Genomic DNA, 18,075 nt, shown 5'->3' with positions numbered 1-18,075 from the left:
TTTTCTTCAAGACACTTTTCAAACTCTCAGAGGATTGCTTGTTGCCGGCATTCTTTATTTGCATTGTACTTCTAGTGGCTACCAAAGGCACTTTGACTCCTGTCTTTTCCTTGAGCAGGCTTTTCGCACTACTGAAATAGAAAATGCAAAATAAGCTGGAGATTTCAGGAAATTCTGGTTGGGCGTTTTGCTTAAGGGAAAAAAAAAAAAAAAAAAAAAAAAAGGGAAAAAAGACAACCAAAACCCAGACCCACACAAAGAAAGACACTTCTTAATGTATAATAGCTGCATATTTTTTTAAGCGCCCACTGGGAAAGTTCAGAAACTAGCAACATAACAAGTCCAGCTTGGACTCATTCATGTTTAATGGGACTGACTTCAGAGGGGTCGATGAAGCGTTTATGTAAACCCCTCAGGCAGCTCATAATTGGCTATGTTAAATGAATCTGAATATATTTTGAAGAGACAATAAATACTCGATGCCTTGAAAAAATCTGGCTGAACTTGTAAAAAATCACAAGGGTATTTTTAGAAGTTTGTTTTGCTGCAGTATGATTACTATAAAACCTTAGCATAATTATAGTGAAAATCACTGCTATGAACAGTGGAACTCATTTAGCTGATCTGCAAGCTGCGTGGAAGTGAGCTGAGACCTATACAACATTATAGGCACTGGCTATATGCTGCTTCCTGAGCTGCTTAAATGTTTTTATTTAGAAAATAGTATTAAAATATTAATAATCAAGGGAGGAGGGGCCAGAACCTAAGATTTCTCTCTGATGAGTACCTAATCAGTAGATTAAATTCACGTTTCTTGCCCTTTGCTCTGGAGTGCCTGAGCAGTACGCTAAATCCTGCTTCCCTTTAGGTTGATGTTTCTTGCACTCCTGTCTGCCTAACTGGGCAGCTTCAACAGGAGGAGCAAAGCCATGTCTGCCAGAGCCTACAGCCCGACGGCTACAGCTTCTGCACGAGCTATAGCAGCCAACGCAAAGCATGCTGAGGACAAGGCTGCAAAGTGGTGCTGGTTCTCATCTCAAATAAGAGGCCTTGCCCATCGGGCCGTTGATCCACAGAACAGGGCTGTTGGCTGGAGGAGAAGGAAACGTGCAGCGTGTGTTTCATCTCAACTAACTTCTGGTGAACCTAAGTTCAGATGGTTGCGTCTAAATGCATTTTCCCAATCTACTTTGCAGGCAGTGGGGGGAAAAAAGCACTTTTAGAGAGCAATTCGTCATGGATGAGTCATACCTGCTGGTGTCGTTCTCACTTCTTTAATTGTGAAAGCAACTTCAGTGGCCAACTCAGGTATACATATGTAGATTTGACCGATGTTTGATTGCTGTTATGGGGTGTCTTGAATGGCTAAGCTCCAGAGAAATATGGAAGTGTTAAACATGCAAACTTTCTGCCTGCCTTTCCAGAAGTGCCTGGAGGATTATTGGCAACGAAGGGTCCCTCAGTGCCTGGTCTGTGTGCTGTGGCACACCTCTGGGAGGTGGGGCCTGGAACCTGGTGTTTAATTCTAGTACAAGAAATTGGTGCTATAAGAAGATAATCTGACTTGTTCCTCATGTTGCTGTGCTTTTACTGACTGATTGGAAAAGTGAGCAGAGACAAACCCAGGGTATAGTTGGTCTGCAGTGTCTTAACAGATGATTTGAACAAGTTTAGTCAATATGTAACTGCATGGGAAATTGTACTATGATTCTGCTAAATATTTAATGGGGGCACCATCTGAAGCACTGTTTTTCCCTGTCAGCTGTCTCAAGTCAGCAGAATTCTGTCTATGGCTGCAAAGAATATTCCCCAAACCCCTGGAAACGATGGCAAACGGCATTTCCAAACTATCCTGCTATTGCACACAAATGAAGACTGGCAAGGTTAGATTTGCACTTTGCAAGCTCATCTACTTAACTTAGGTTTAAGGTTTTTGAGAAGTTCCATGCTGTATTGCAGCTTTTGCTGTGATGGGCATCTAAAGAACAGTAGTACCATCATGTAGGTACAATTTAGAGGAAGGGTTTACCAGTAGGCATTGCTGTTTTAATGATGTAGAGTAATCTTGACTAACCAGCTGATTCTCTTTTAAAGAACTGGTAAATCCATACATTTTTGAGAATATTTGTTGAAGGCTGATTATGCTTACCTTCAAATTATGAACAGTATCACCTGTTTGTTCCAATGGCTCCCCATTTTGAGTTCTGCCTTTCCAGGTTCGGTTCTTGCTTTTCTAGTGATGAGGGTACCATCAGTGTGCCAGCTGCAATGCAGTGGGGAACCACAAGGGTAACTTTAATATTTAAAATGCTTATGCAGTTAGGATATTTAAACCTCACAGCACTGTGAAATACCAGGAGCAGACCAAGTGTGTTTTAGTAATTTGATAATGTGTAATGAACAATATATTTATTATAAGGATCTAATCTAACAATTGCAGTCAGTCAAGCATGTCACATTTGCTTCCATTTTCCATATCTTTAAAATCTGTGCCCTTGATTCTGACCATTCCCTCCGTTTAAAAGCTAGCTTGTGATTTAGCAAATTGGCACAAATTTTCTACAGTTATACTGGAGTTTTCCACACAGCAGGTAAAATTAAGGAAAAGCTGATTAGAAGTGATTCTCAAAGTGTTTAAGGTTGTGTTACCTGCTGTACAGCCCTGTTCATGTACTAAACAGTAATTGTTATCCAGCATTTAGGAGAGAAAAGAAAAAGTAAACTCCTGCTTATGCAATTTTCTGAGTCATTTGAGCTGCTGCACAACAGTTATTCTCTGATTAATATAACCGCTGGAGCAGGGTAGATATAGATGATTATGAACTTCATGCATTAAATAATTATCCAGCTCTTCAGCATGAATCAAATCTTAAAATGATTTATGAATAAAAATATTCCAAGAGAAATAGCACAAGCTTAGATCATGCCTTGAGACTGCTGTTGCTTAAGAATTCTGTCATTGATTTTAAGAGGTGTTAATGGATGGTGCAAACTCACCATCCCTTTCTGTGAGGCTCCTCCTGATCTTGCTGGATTGACAGGTCTGGGCTTAATGGCAGGAGTTTCACACATAATAACGAATTGTCCTTTCCATTCAGTTCAGTGAGAGACCGCTTTAGATAATTTATATTTTTCCTTTATAGGTGAGCCTCCATAACTTCAGGCTGGGCTCAGTGAAAATTTTAAGGTGTTAAAGGAGCTCTTAAACAGAAATAAGCAAACCTCAGTACAACATTCCAAAAATATGTTCATCTCACCTACCTTTCAAAGACAGCACTGCCTGAAGCGCTATGTGCACTTTTTTTTTTTTTTTTTTTTTTTTTTTACATTAGTTCCAATAGGCTTCTAACAATCTGACTTCAGTTTTTCACTGAAATGTGCCAATCTTAATGGTGCTGAAGAGGTGGGTATCGGTCACTGTGGGGATTCAGGATCTATGAATTCATCCACCTTTATTACCCAAAATTCTATTGACTTGGTTTTCTTTAGACCACGTTGCTACTGCTGCCTTACTTCTAAACGTAGACTGGAGAGCTGCTGTTGTCTCACAACTGGAGTGTGTTACCCTGTGTGCAAAAACCCAGTCTCACCCACAGAGCCGCGCTGGCACTTACTCCTTTCTGCACAGGGGCGGGCACTGGGTGGTAAACCCCAGAGCTGGTGCACCTCTTACCTTTTTATACACTTTGAACGATTCCTTACATTTTAAAGTTGGTCACATGTAATTCTTACTGGTTCTTACAAGCTTCATCTCTATTTAAAAGTACAGAGATCTTTTTTTTTTTTTTCGCTGCACATGTTCTGTGGGGAGGGGGCTTTGTTAGCAGGGGGATCTCTTTGCTTGAGAGTGGAACTTAAAGTACACTAATTAGGATAGTTCACACATAGTTCCAGTAATCTCAAGTTTAGTCTCATTAATATTTTGGTTCTCCTTGAGCTTATCTCGTTGTGCCCCTGCTTGAGGTTTTTATGGTGTCTATCCCTCCTCCCAAGGCCATGTTCCACCAACTGTCTGTAGCGTCCTCTGCCTTTCAAACTCTCTCTGGTTCTTCGCTATAGATATTAATGTATTTTGTCTAAATTTCGAGTTAAATAACAGACTGGCCTTCTATTAATAACATATCTGCAAGCCGGTTGACTACACAGCCAGCTCACTTTTAGAAGTAACTTGGCAATTAAAGCACAAGCCAAGAAAAAAAGACCCTGAATTGAAGTTCTGCCTCTGCCTGCAGTGATTAAAACCCAGTGATTAAAAGGGGAGATGAATTAGAAAGTTGAGACAAACTGACTAAGCAACAATATTGCAAAAGTGGATTTGGATGTTGCAGTCTGACCCAGAAATGTGATATTCTTGTAAAAATGAAAGGGAATATTCTAGGACGTCTTAGGGAGAGTTGCGTATTCAAGATATATATGGTTCTGGACTGATGAAGAGTTATACAATTCTGATGTATATTTTTTGAGAAACATGCTTGGAGAAAGATAAACATAACATGGAAAGAATCCAGAAGATACTGAGAAGTGCGATAAGAAATTTCAAGATTTGTTGAAAGAATTTGTTCTTCCTTAATAAGGAAGACTGAGGAGAGATGTTAACTCCTCCAGGAGAAAGAGATGTTAAAAAATATGGACACTGGAAAAAAACAACTTATGTTTCTGTAAAAATTAGTTAGGCTAAATATTGAGAGAAGTTTTAAAGTACAGAACTGAACATGAAAAAATTATAAAATGTCCTTCACTGGAAGTGAATAAAAACAAACCAGGTGATTATTTATAATTATATTTTATTATGGCCAGTGGGGATGCACTGCTCCAGAGCAGAGGTCTAGACTGCAGCTACACATACATTGTTATACTGTTTGATGCTAAATGAATTCTTGCTAGTCAGATGATTTGAATTTGTAATTTAAATAACTTAATATGGGCTTATGTACTGAATACCTACCACTTTCTACTGAAAAAAGGTTGTTTTGGTGAGGAGCCAGTGATATCCTTATCACTGAGGATACGAGAGAATATGGAAAAGGTTGAGTTATATTAACCTACTGAGTATATAGCCTTGCAGAAGTGCAGGCAGAAAAAACTTAGGTTTCAATAGTTTGCTTAGCATAAATATACTACTGATATAGAGTTTATGGCATTGATTTTTAAGCAGAAGAGGCTCTGGTTAATTGTGGAATAAGCATAAGATACAGTAATGGTTTTGGTTGGAACTTTTTAACTGGATATTGCCATTATTTTGGCATCAGCTCTTTTGGTTAACAGCCTGTAACATTAAATTGCAATAAGAACACAACCATTGTGAAGATGCTGTAGAACTATTGTATATTTAAATGAATGTTTAGTATAGACAGCAAGGAAAGAGATTCATTAAAGCATTAACCAATGTTATTTGAAAATGACTGCAAAATGAAAGTGTAAATTAGAAAAAAACAGTGGTTTAACAAGCACATTAGGATAATAATTCAGAGCATTGTATTTATTGAGGCCAGGCTGTCTTCTTAATTGGGCCAAGTAAAGAAGGTTTGAGCATGGCACTAGACAGCAAGCTGCTGACAAATTTTGCTCTGTGACGGTGCTTGATTTTAGTATTACCCACAGAAGAACACAGCGCATTTGTGAGATTCTGCTGAAGGAAACCTCCAGCTTCCTGCAATAATTTGAGTGACCTCTCCTAATCTAACACTCAACACAGACCCAGCATTTCAGGGAACTATGTCATGCTCCTGTTAGGCCCTTGCTGCAGAGAAAAAATGCTCCATTCATGTAGTTTAAAAGAAATCAAGATCAAAGTGCTTTATTGATTTATCAATGACACACAAATAGCCAGCAGTGAACCACAGATTCAGGATCAGTATCAATGATGTAACAGATAGACACGAAATATGAATCACAAATGTTAACAAACATATACAAGTCTTTGAATATGCTTTTATAACTAACCTGGAATGGTTCTAGTACAGGTACATCCACACACACCCCTCCAGGGTCACTCACCGACCTCTGTGCCTACCCTGTCACAGCTCCCCAGTCCCCCACATCCCCCCCCATGGTGTCTCTCCTGCCCGTACAGATCTTCACACTTTGATGCTGCTTTCCAAGACTGCTCTTTTGTTTCAAATTTTCTTGGTAACCCCCTGGGAACTGCTTAATCCGTGTGATGATTATCATCACCTTCCTCTATAGCATTATCGATTTGGGGTAAATGCCATCCAGAACATTTTGGGTGTCCGATTCCAACATTCCTGTACATGTTAATATATAATGTTTATACATGAACAGCTGTTACTATCCCAGCCATTTTTCCATGGGTGGTCTGTGGGAGCCCCCCACAGCCCTGCTCTGGGCTCAGCGTAGGTAGAAAGCATCGCCAAGGACTGGCTTGGTAGCAGTACAGTACCTGCACTACCACAGTAGTCCCTTAGCCAGGTAGTAAGTTTTAAAGAGCAATAAGCCCTTCTGAGTCATAGACCTTAGGGCTGGATAAAATCTAATAAATTTTCCAGGCTGTTCCTCTCCTAGCAATGAAACGCTCCCCAGGGTACACTATGCTGTATTTTCTAAGATTTTGTCCAGTATACCTTTACATGCATCATGCAGTGCGCCTTCTTGCTCATATATTCTTTATTTTTTATATCTGGTTTGTATTCAGGTACAAATGTGAAATGAAGACAATATCTGTTTTCTGAAAACTCCTGGTAAAGCCTACTGTTCTCCCGTGTCCCTTTGACATGAATACAAAACATAATCCAATAGTAAAACAAATGCCATGAATAATGTTTCATCTAATGTGCCACCTTGGCATCAGATGAAGGGAAATGCCTGCTGGCAATAGACTGTTGCACAAAGACAGCATCTGAACGAACCTGAACAGAACATCTGTAACAGTTCTATATTTCCCCAGTATGATACATGCAAAACCAGTTCTACTGCTGATAAGATAATTATTTTTTTAATTAAAAAAAAAGAGAGGATAAACAATGTAAATATCTATAGTGAAAAACAAGAAAGATTTTGAAAAACAGAGGATGTTAGTTAGATCCTTACAGTTAACGAAACAGGGCCCTGGGGGAAGGACCCCGCACTATAAGTACCTCAGGCTGGGGCCCAACAAGATGAGCTCAAGGAGATCCAAAAGGTTAATGAGACTAAACAGAAGATTACTTGAACTGTGTGTGAACTGTCCTAATTAGTATACTAAAAACTCCACTCTCGAGCAAAGAGAGCCCCCTACTAACAAAGCCCCCTCCCCACAGAACACATACAGTGAAAAAAAGAACACTACCTTTAAATAGAGGTGAGGCTTGTGAGAACCAGTAAGAATTAATGTGACTGTGATTGGGCAAAGTGTGTAAAAGGTTCTGCTCTGCGTTAAGAGGTGTGCTGGCTTTGTGGATCTACCACCCAGCACCCACCTCTGTGCAGACATGCAATGAACCAGTATCTGGACTGGGTGTGTGGATTGGCTCTTGCACACCGGGTGAAGAACCCAGATTTGGGATAACAGTGCTATCTATGACTTATCTATCTGCAAGAAGCTGAGTGACAAATACAGAAAGAAAATAAAACAGCAGTTGACAAGTAGAAATAAAAGCAGTGACTAAATTATGCTCATAATTGCATATGAGCTCCTCTTACTGCACACAAAATGTGGCTAGCTGCCCAGACAGAACCTCTCTGTGTACTCAAAGTGTCCTCCAGGCACAGCTTTACCTTTGGACAAACAGGCTCTGGCTTTTGTTCCTCATTGGCACCAGCTGCACAATGAAATATTCCAAACTTGAGGTAGGGAAGCTGCAAATCAGAAGAGCCTACTCCAGCTGGAGCGAGTAGAAGGTCAGCTTTGGATTTGAAAGGCAGCAGGGCAAGTTCAGAAAAAGTTGAAAGACTTGAGTGTATACAATTTTGGCATGTATCTGCTGATCTGTGATGAGATTTGGTGGCACTTGAGCTTTAGGATATATTACAGAGGACAAACCATTGCAAATGGAAAGTCCTGCAAACCACTTATTTGGCTTTTTTTCTGGAAAGTAAATGCTTATCCTATTATGTTTTTTTATTCGTGAGGAGTGATTTCCGTTCCCTTCTCTATTAAAAAATCAGCAGGGAGTCACTAGAACTTCTGAGCTGATTCAGATATAAATGCTGTTTTTCTGTGATGAAATGAATATTTTCTGAGTATTTGCCTCAAGATTATGTCACTAAAAAGTGAAATAAAATGAAAACCCAGTGTAATTCTTTGTCTTCCCCTCCCCCACCCCCCACCCCCGCCCCCCGGTTTGTTTTTCTCTATGGAAAAAAGCTTGAAGAAAGCAAGCGGTTTGATTATAAAAACTGCTGCTTTTCTAACCTCTTAAACACAGTTTTTCTTTCTTTCTTTTTTTTTTTTTAAAACCACACCCAAAATTCAAGTGTTTTTTAAAACAAAACAAAAAAGTTTTTTTTAAAAACAAAAATTCAATTTTTGTTTTTTTTAAAAAAACACCCAAAATTCAAGTGAAGAGTGCTCAAATCCCCCCTCTACCCCCCAGCCCCAAAGCCCTTCACCAAATCCCAGAGGAAGGCTCAAAGAATGCATGCAGTACTGCAGGAACTTTTTTCCTTGATCTTTATAAATTGACAAAACCAAAGTATAGTAGAACTAAAATTGGAACTGTCCCCTTGGACATATACTATGATCTCTTGAATGTTTTGTACTTGTTCAGCATGTGGAATTTCAGGTGACATCAGTAGAATGAATCAGGACTCTATGCCAGGGATTCAAAGTAAAAACTGAAGAGGATAATTTTCCACCTTCTGTAAATTCCCCATCTGCTTAGAAATTTGGAAGTAAGATTCTACTGTTCAACACCAAACTTCCAACACTGATTTGTATCGTTTTTGGGGGAATAAAGTGGAGGTAAAGTTAAGTCCAATAAATCTGAACTGCAAATAACACGAAATGTTCTGTGATAGGAATGGTACTGAAAGTAAGTTCAAATATACAAACTTGGAAACGAAAACTATAGCATAAAGAATGATAATACTGTAGTGTAAACATGAAGAAAATCAGTTAACATGAAAAATACAATCCTTAGTTATTATTTGTGTAAAGATTTTATGTTTAATACCAGTAGGCTTCCTTCTGTCTTTCTCTGTTGAGAGAAGTGACACAGTTCTGCAGTCTGAGAGCGTAGGAGCAGCTGTGCAGACTCAGACAGAAGGTTTGCCTAGCCTGAGAGCTGCTCTGTAGCAGTTCTAACCAGAAACATCTTATAGAAAGATTAAGGGAAAATGGAAAATATTATAAAGCAATTTTCCTTTCATATCCTATCAGTTTCTGACAATCACGAGGATTAAGAACTTTGAGCTGCGGGTTAGGCACAAGACTCATTTTTAATAGCTGCTGATGGACTTTTCCCCATATACCAAACTAATACCTTTTTCACAGCAAAGCATTTTGTGACATTCTTTTGTCTCAGTTGAACCTGTTGTCAAATAATTTCACTGGTTATGTGCAGGGTTCAGTGGCATGGGAAACAGGGAATAACCCCATTCTACTTTCTTATGCACACATTAGGCAGTGATGTCCTGTCTCAATTGTCCTTTTTCCAATAAGGACATCTAATCTATTTGCCTTTAATATATGGAAATATTTTTTGAATTTCTGTTCCTGATAATTTTCTTGGGTTTATGTATCCCGACAAAGATAGGAAGGTTAAAATCACTTGCAGTTTTCAAGGGGTGGAACTGAACTTTCCTAGGTGTCATGGTTTAACTCCAGCAAGGAACTAAGTACTACACAGCTGCTCGCCCACTTCTCCCTGCCCCTGGTGGGAAGGGGAGCAGAATCAGGAAAAGGCAAAACCCATGGGTTGAGATAAGAACAGTATAATAACTGAAATGAAGTAAATACAATAACAACAACAACAACAACAATAACAATAATAATGATGATGATGATGAAGAGAGGAGGGAGAGGAATAAAACCCAAGGGGGGAAAAACATGATGCACAATACAGTTGCTCACCACCCACTGACTGATGCCTAGCCAGTCCCCAAGCAGCAGTTGGCTCCCCCCCAGCCAGCTCCCCCCAGTTTACATACTGAGCATGATGCTCTATGGTACGGAATATCCCTTTGGCTAGTCCAGGTCAGCTGCCCTGGCTCTGCTCCCTCCCAGCTTCTTGCACACCTCCTCACTGGCAGGGCACAAGAAACTGCAAAGTCCTTGACTTAGGGTAAGCACTACTTAGCAACAGCTAAAAGAGCATTTTACCAACATTAATCTCGTGCTGAACCCAGAGCACCATGCTGTACCAGCTACTAGGAAGAAAATTACTAGGAAGAAAATTAACTCTATCCCAGCCAAACCAGACACAAGGGAAGATAGGTGTACTTGTTTACAAGTTAGGTGTTTAGTCACAGCTCATCATCTGGGCTCTTCTTTAATCCATGGCATCTCTAAAATTGTATCACTTGGACATTTTTGGATGAGGTGACTTACTGTATTTACTTTTGTTTGTGGTTTTTTTTGTGTTTTTTTTGTTTGTTTTTTTTTTTTTTTTTTTTGTGGCAGAACTTGAGCAAACTAAATTACATCCTGGAGCACATGTACAATATATTTGTTCAACTGATACGATGAATAATTTCTGGTTTGTTTTCAGTGGTTTTATTAATACTATCTACATTTGCCTTGTCTTTTGACAGCTACTGAATGTTGAGCAATTTCCAACAGAATGAGTAACAAAGGTGTGTTAATTTCCATAATTTCTTCTTGTTCAGATTTTGCTTGGTTCACTTGAAAAAACCCAACAAACGAGTACAATGTCAGACATAATTACATGTCTGTAACTGTAAACTAAAAGCAAGATTTCACTATAGGATCCACCAGAAAAACCTTGTAAAATCACCATATATATTCTTTTTTTTTTTTTTACAATAAATAATCATGACAATATTACTTTGCACATTTTTGTGGGTATTCATTAGAATATTCTGTTTCTATACTGAATTTCATACCCGTAATTATTTGCTTTTGTTGAATATTTAGCAATTCTAAAAGTATCCAGCTTAGACCTGTGCATACTGTAATTATGTAACTCAAAACTGTACCAGCATCAATCAAGGGAAGAAGGTCTATTCTCTCTTATATTGTCACATCAAAATTCACATAAAATCCTTATCAGGAAAATGTTATTTCTTTCCTATTAAAGATATTTTTTAAAGGATTTTTCATGGACTGCTGGCCAGCAGGTCTGCAGCCTTAAGTCATTTGTTTACAGAGTAAAGTGAGCAGTATCTTAGTTCTGACGGATGATTTCCGTGAGAGGACTTCTTGGTCTAAGCCTTTCAAACTTAAGACTCTGTGCTTATATGGACACATTTCTCTCTTCTCTGCATTGATTTAAGGAAAAGCAACTGAAGATTAATGTTTTTCAAATATACTTTAGGTGGTCTTTGAATAACATGTGACTCCTAACTTACTCCATTCCATGATCGCCTACTGCTCCGACTGGTCAGTATGAGTTTGCCACAGATTTTTATGGGGAAGAGATGCTCAGGAGAAGAGAACCATTATTGCTTCTCACATATAATTTGGTTTTGGGGAGCAGAATATTAAGAAAAAAAAAAGTATGTGGAAATTATGAAAACTTTTGGATTAGTTTGAATTATAGTCAAACGTCCAATAGATGAACTTTTAGGTCTTAGTTCTCAGAAATTTATGGAAAGAAATGTTTTTTGCATTATTTATTTTGAAGTTTCTGTATATAGAAATTTTAAGATGACTTTTTCTTTTTTCTTTTTTTTTTAGGATGAGTCTAACCAGAATAGGTTAAAAGGTAATATTGATTTTCATAACATTATTCCTGACAAAGCTATTTCTGATGAGGCTTCCATGTTGCAGTTGTAAAATAATCAAGGAAAAGAACGTTAAAGAAACTCAAAGGGAGTATTATACCTCTAATGAAATGAGAAGATCATTAGCTTGAGAATTTACAATAACTTGGATACAATTTTCCTCTTCTATAGGAGACTGGACTTCAGCATAGTCCTTTCTCAAAGAACATTGGTGTGTTCAACAAATGAAGGAACAAAGAAGTTACAAGAGGAGTATGTTAAATCTTTAAAGACAGATGAAAACGATTTCTCATCTTTGGGTATGAACTGGAAAAGGATTTCTTCATTTCCAATCTGCAAGACATTTTATAAAATAAAAAAGTTGAAATAGCCCCAACGAAGACAGTGTCAAGATCAAAAGCCAGGGAGATGTCAAAGAGAAACTTTCCAAAAGACAAGACGTATTGTCTTTTAAGAGAAAATTAGAATGAGTGAAGTTTTAAAGGACTATGAAATGTTCTGTAGAGGTTTAAGCTATATTATTATGGCATCTATTCAATGGGATGCAAAATAACATTTCCCTCTTTTGGTCCAGGGATCCCCAGTTTCACACTTGGAGTTTTTTCACATTATCATACAACTGCTTTATCAAACACACCTGTAAGGATGTATCAGTTCCCCGAGCCCTCTGTGATCACTCCTTTGGAGTTGCTGATGCAGAATGCAGAATTTTGGAAGTGAGGGGTGAAATCCATGACATTTTAAGTTGCAAGCAGTATCTGGGCAAAATCCTCCACTCATTATCAACATGATATTTTTCAAAGTTTCTGAAGATATTCTCAATGGTCGTTTATGATTTTGATCATGAACTGAAGTCAATTAGAGTGGATGGTCTTGGCAGAACACCCGACTGCTTGAAACATCAGTAGCCATCAGCAACTGCTTATGCATTGCAAGGAATACAGATTTCTTAACCTGTTTTCTATAGTTTTCTCACTTACCTGACTACAGATATGCTTATACCACTCTTATCTCACGCTAAGTATGACAGCACTGCTTGTTCTAAGCATTTCTTAACACCGAGTTCCCTACAACTCCACATAAATATTCGGTTATTGAAAAACAGGGGTTTGCATGTATTGGAAAAATAAAATTTAAAACATTTTATGTTGTAGATATTAACAGCAAAGGCAGTTGCCTTTAGAAAATGAATACAGCATACACCAGAAGAAAGAGATCATTTATATAGCTATGGAATTGTCTACAGAAAAACCTACTATGTAGTGACTCCACAAGTTACAGATTAGTATTGAGCATTATATTTATTTACTGGTAGTAAAGTACTGGTGAATAGAAAGTTTTGCTTCTATGTGTGAAACCCATACTTAAGTGTTTCAGGTTTTTTGTTTGTTATTTTTTTTTTTATTTTTTTTGGTTTGGTTTCTCTGTTTCATACAACACTAGGCATTTAATGCCAAACATATATGAAACAACTTAGCTATTCATTGGCCAGCTCTGAGACCCTTTCACAACATACAGTTTGGAGTTATAAAAATGGCTTTATTATTTGGAATAAAGCACATAAAGCTAATGTGCTCAAAACTATTTACCAAAACCTTATGCTTGCTTCTTCTGGAGTCAATATATATTTGCAGTATATATCTCTTAGCTTTGTGTTATTATAAAGAATACAGTACCTTTTATCTGGATAGCACAAAAAATAGATACATATCATATTTGAGGTCTGGATTCAAGAAAAAAGAAGTGTACCTTACAACACTCAAGAGACTACTTCTACACTAAGTGCAGAGTAAAGAAATTAACAGACATGTTAGATATATTGATAGAATTGCAACATTTGCCAGACATCCTTGTATCTTGTATAATTATTGTGAGAAATTGGAATTTCTGTAGTACTCTATTGGGACAAGAGAAAGCAAACAAAACAGCACTGTAGTAAGCATGAATGAATCACTGTAGTCTATTATGTTTGTCATTACCTAACGCACTCAAGGAGGATTTATTCAACAAAGACAGTAATTTGAGTTTAAGATGTCCTCAAATATACTCATAGTCTTACAAGTCAGTAAACATTGGTCAGTATTGAACTGTCTCCATGTATTTACAATACGCAAACCAATGCCATAGAGATCTGCTGCATGGTTATCTACATCAGTTAGACGCATAGACTTCTTCTGTCATCAATGGAAGGGAAGAAACACTTTAAGATTGAAGCCTATCCAACCTCTTTAAAAGTCTACTATTGGAAGAGATGAAGTTAATCGTATACAGGCTTATTTGTTTTCACTGACTACAAGGGAACTTTTGCTGCAGACATCTACATGGTCAATGTCCAGGTTTAGCTAACTGAATGCTCTTTGGGGTTTTTTATTCTACACATTTATTATGTTATTAAATAAAATATGCTTTTTGTTCAGATACTTTTTCATAATTTATTTCTCAATCTTCGAATAAGATGAAAATATTTATATTCCAGCTGTTTCATATGTTTTAAGAATATAATAAGTTACAATTACATATTTTAGAAAAGATATATTCCAGCCAGGTTTTTGAGAGTTTTTTTGCAGTAATCCCTGTGTCAAGCTCATACTTTTCATTAACTCCAGCAAATTGAGGGCATAGAGGAAGTGGGCACAGGAGGAGAGATAGAAAGAGTGCAACCCATACTTCCCAGATCCTTCATAAAGTTGTTCAGATGACTAACTGCTATGACTGTTACATACATTTCAGTCAATTTCAGGTCTGAATTTACCTATCTTCAGTTTCTTCCCATTGGAGATTTTCTCTTTCTTTTCTTCTCACAGTACAGTTTTATTGCAAAACACTTGATATGCAGTAGTTGCAGTTATTATAAATGATTTCTGAAGATTTCATTGAATGTTATTCTTGTAGCAGTAAGTTCCAGCTACCCTAATCAAAATTAATTTTACAGAATTTAAAATTCTTATATTGAAAAAAGAGTTGGGTTTACTTACTATTCTGCTAGTAATCTAGATCATACAACTATTGCACAGGAAGGTAAACCATGCTTTAAAAGCATTTTAAACTTCTACCAACAAAAATATTTCTCATTACACTAAAAAGTGGATATTATAAAGGATAAGAAAGCCACATGATATTTATATATTTGTACTGTCAGAAATGTTACTGATGAAATTTTAATGTTTTTGGATTCAGGACTAGAACACAAATTAGCTTTCCTGTCTGGATAATTAAGCATTTTAATAGAACTACAAGAAACACGGGAGAGGTAAAATTATTTTCTCAGATACCTTTTTTTCCCTTTTTTAAAATTCTTTTATATCTAATAGAACCTTAATTGGGTCTTTTGCACCATTTATTGAAGCAATATAAGGCAGGCAATTTGGATATGACCAGGAATTGATAAAATGCTGTAGCAGTTTACTTAATTAAGAACACAACACACAATGAAAATATTTCAAAGTGAATTCTGTATCAAATGCTGGAATACGCATGCAGATAGGTATCCAACCCCCACTGCTTTCTTGGAAAAAACCCTTTAAGAACATTGTTGATTTGAAAAGGAACACAAACTCAATATGCTTATACATGTGCTCACATACACACACAGGCAGTTAGCACATCCAGATGAAATAGGGATTAGGATTTCACCTGTGGTGGCCTGATCACATTTCTCTGCTTCTCCTGATCATTAGATGTCATTAAAAGCAGGGAATGTGACTTTGTCTCTTTCATGTTAGTAAACTCTCTTAAAGATTAGGCGTAAAGAAGGCCTTTTGTAAAAGTATTTGATGGAACTGTTCTTCTTTGGAACAATTAAGTCAACTTATGTAAGAGTGTATCTCTGTGTGAGAGAGGAAAACAAAGATCTGTACTGTGGCTGTTAAAGCGCTTTGCTTAAACTTTGAATACCTGGTTTGCTTCAGGAGGTGGTTGATTACTTTATCATTTAATCTTGAATCTAAGAAGCTTCTCCTAATGAAAGCTACATTAAAACTCACTTGTTTGAATAAAATATTTTATTTCTAGAAGTCTGTATTTCCTGTTTGAACAATTAATTGGAAATGTTTTGTCCAGCTCGGTATCTAACTTCTAGTAAAATACATTTGCCTATAAAGACTTTATTGAATCACACAGAATTTACTGTGCATTCCCAAACTGAGTTTATCTGTTTACTTCAGTCACACCTAATGAAGAGAATATTGAATTATCACTAGAGTCTCTCATCTAGTTGATTGCTGGAGTGCACCAAACATTAGTCATTTAGGAACTAGGACTAATGTTTGTTTTCTGAGTATTGAAGCAAAAGCAGAATCTGGGTTTACAATTTATCACTAGGAAGGTCAGGATAGATAAAGAAGGTTTAATGTTAATAGAAGTATTAGTATATGATATATGTGTTAATATTGGATGCAGTAGAAGGAATGGCACCATGGAAAAAGTTAAAAGAAAGGAGGTGATATTAATTTAAAACACCCCTTTTGCCGTTGTACCAAATGTTGCAAGACTCTCATATACAGAAATGACATTGGGGTTGCTTAGACTAAAATCCTAAAGTGTTTAAAGTGAACATAAATCAGCCACTGGTAAAGGGAGGGCAACTGTTGATCAGCATAGAGAATGCTCATTAATTTTCACACCACTGATTTGCCAACCTGTGTCACTTTGCTTTCTTGCAGAGATTTAATAGCAGATCAAAGCAGCAGGGAGTCTCATATTACTAATGCTTCATTATTTAAATTGCATTTGTGAACATAATGAAAAGTACTATCTTAAACACTTAAAAGTAGACTACAGGTGTGAGACTAAAAGGGCTATATTTTTCTTGTGCTCTTTCCTGATTTCTTTTTCCCACTCATGTCTATATTTGGCTTTAAACTGGCTTTATCTCTTTATGACATTCAAGCTGAAGGTTTTCCTCCTCCTCTTTAAATTAGTTAGAGCCTTTCATTCATAGTTGCTTTCCTCCTCTTGTATCCCTTAACGTCCATATGGAATTACACCAGTGTGAAATTGAAGCTAAACAGCAGTCACTGAGACTCTAGATCTCCTTTACAAAGATGCTGTGCATGGTAATTTTATACTGGAATTTGGCAGATGTGGTGATCTGTAAAATAACTGTCACCAGAAAACCCCACACTCTAAACAGTGCATTGTACACCACAGCTAACGAGGTCTTTCATCCTTAATTCTTTTACTTTTGCTGCAGTGTTTTATCATCTTTCTTGTTTAAAGCATGTTTTCGTGTACTTCACTTAGATAAATAAAGAATTAATTCTTACTGGCTATTAATTAAAGTATTGAGGGAAAGCTACATAGTTTCAATACTTACCTGTCAACCTGAATTTTAAATGCTTTGGTACTATTTCTGCTGATATTCAAGGGGAGGTTTTTTATATCTTTCTGCTGACAGAGAAAATTTATAATGATTAATGTACGTAATTACAGGATAAGCCAGATCAGGGTATGTTTTTATTGTGTTAAGCCAAAATGTATCAGGTACACTATAAGGGAAAAAAAAGAGGTTTTGTTACCTAGGTAGATTTTAAGAATTGGATTTAATTTCATGTGCATTTTAATAAAAGTAAATTGTGTTTACTCTTTTCCATGTGTGGAAGCCACATTAACTCTAAAGGGAAAGCAATGGTAATAAATTGCTACCAGGAAATCTTGACAATTCAGACCATTACAGCTGCCAGGTAGAGGTAGGTGATAACAATCTTGTACTCCGTATCATATTGTACAATCTAAAGCGATATGAGCACTGCAAAGTATAAAATACCCCACTTTTATACCCTATATACAAAATTTAAAACAAAATAAGCCAATGGTATTACAATAGGATGAAAATCCAGAGTAGTTCTACATATGGCTTCACAGGAAAAGGGTTTTCACCTGTTCTGGCTGTTTTTGATTATTCCTCTTCAGTAACAAACCTATTCAATACTGAGGGAAACCTTCTTTATGAAGATAGAAAGAAAAGCAAGACAGTGAGAAATTCATTGGGTATGTTGCTGCAAAGGTCCCACTTTTCTGTTTAAGGGAAACATATCTATATCTATATATTATAAACATCTATTTTTAATGGTTTTAAATACAGGTGGCTAAAAGAAGCCTACACTGGATCTGAAGGCAAGGACACATCATTGAATCTGTTTGTTTATAGAGTGAACCATGAAGCCTTAGAGAACCTGATACTGAAACTGTCAGTGTACTATGAATCACTGGTGCATAGGATAATGCATTATTTTT

The 18,075-nt window shown here is 37.0% G+C and overlaps 1 long non-coding RNA gene across 1 annotated transcript in view; it reads right to left on the bottom strand.

Annotated features, from left to right (window-relative positions):
• Positions 1 to 104: 104 nt before the first annotated feature.
• Positions 105 to 18,075, bottom strand: part of LOC308066626 — an 85,547-nt gene continuing 67,576 nt past the window's right edge. The window contains exon 2 of the long non-coding RNA XR_013929232.1: positions 105 to 18,075. This exon is cut by the window's right edge and continues 49,322 nt beyond it. This is a non-coding gene — a long non-coding RNA (uncharacterized lncRNA).

The sequence above is a fragment of the Falco punctatus genome (assembly GCF_963210335.1).
Source record: "Falco punctatus genome assembly, chromosome: 6".
In the NCBI taxonomy this organism is placed as follows: domain Eukaryota; kingdom Metazoa; phylum Chordata; class Aves; order Falconiformes; family Falconidae; genus Falco; species Falco punctatus.
This window is presented reverse-complemented; position numbering and strand designations above follow the sequence as displayed.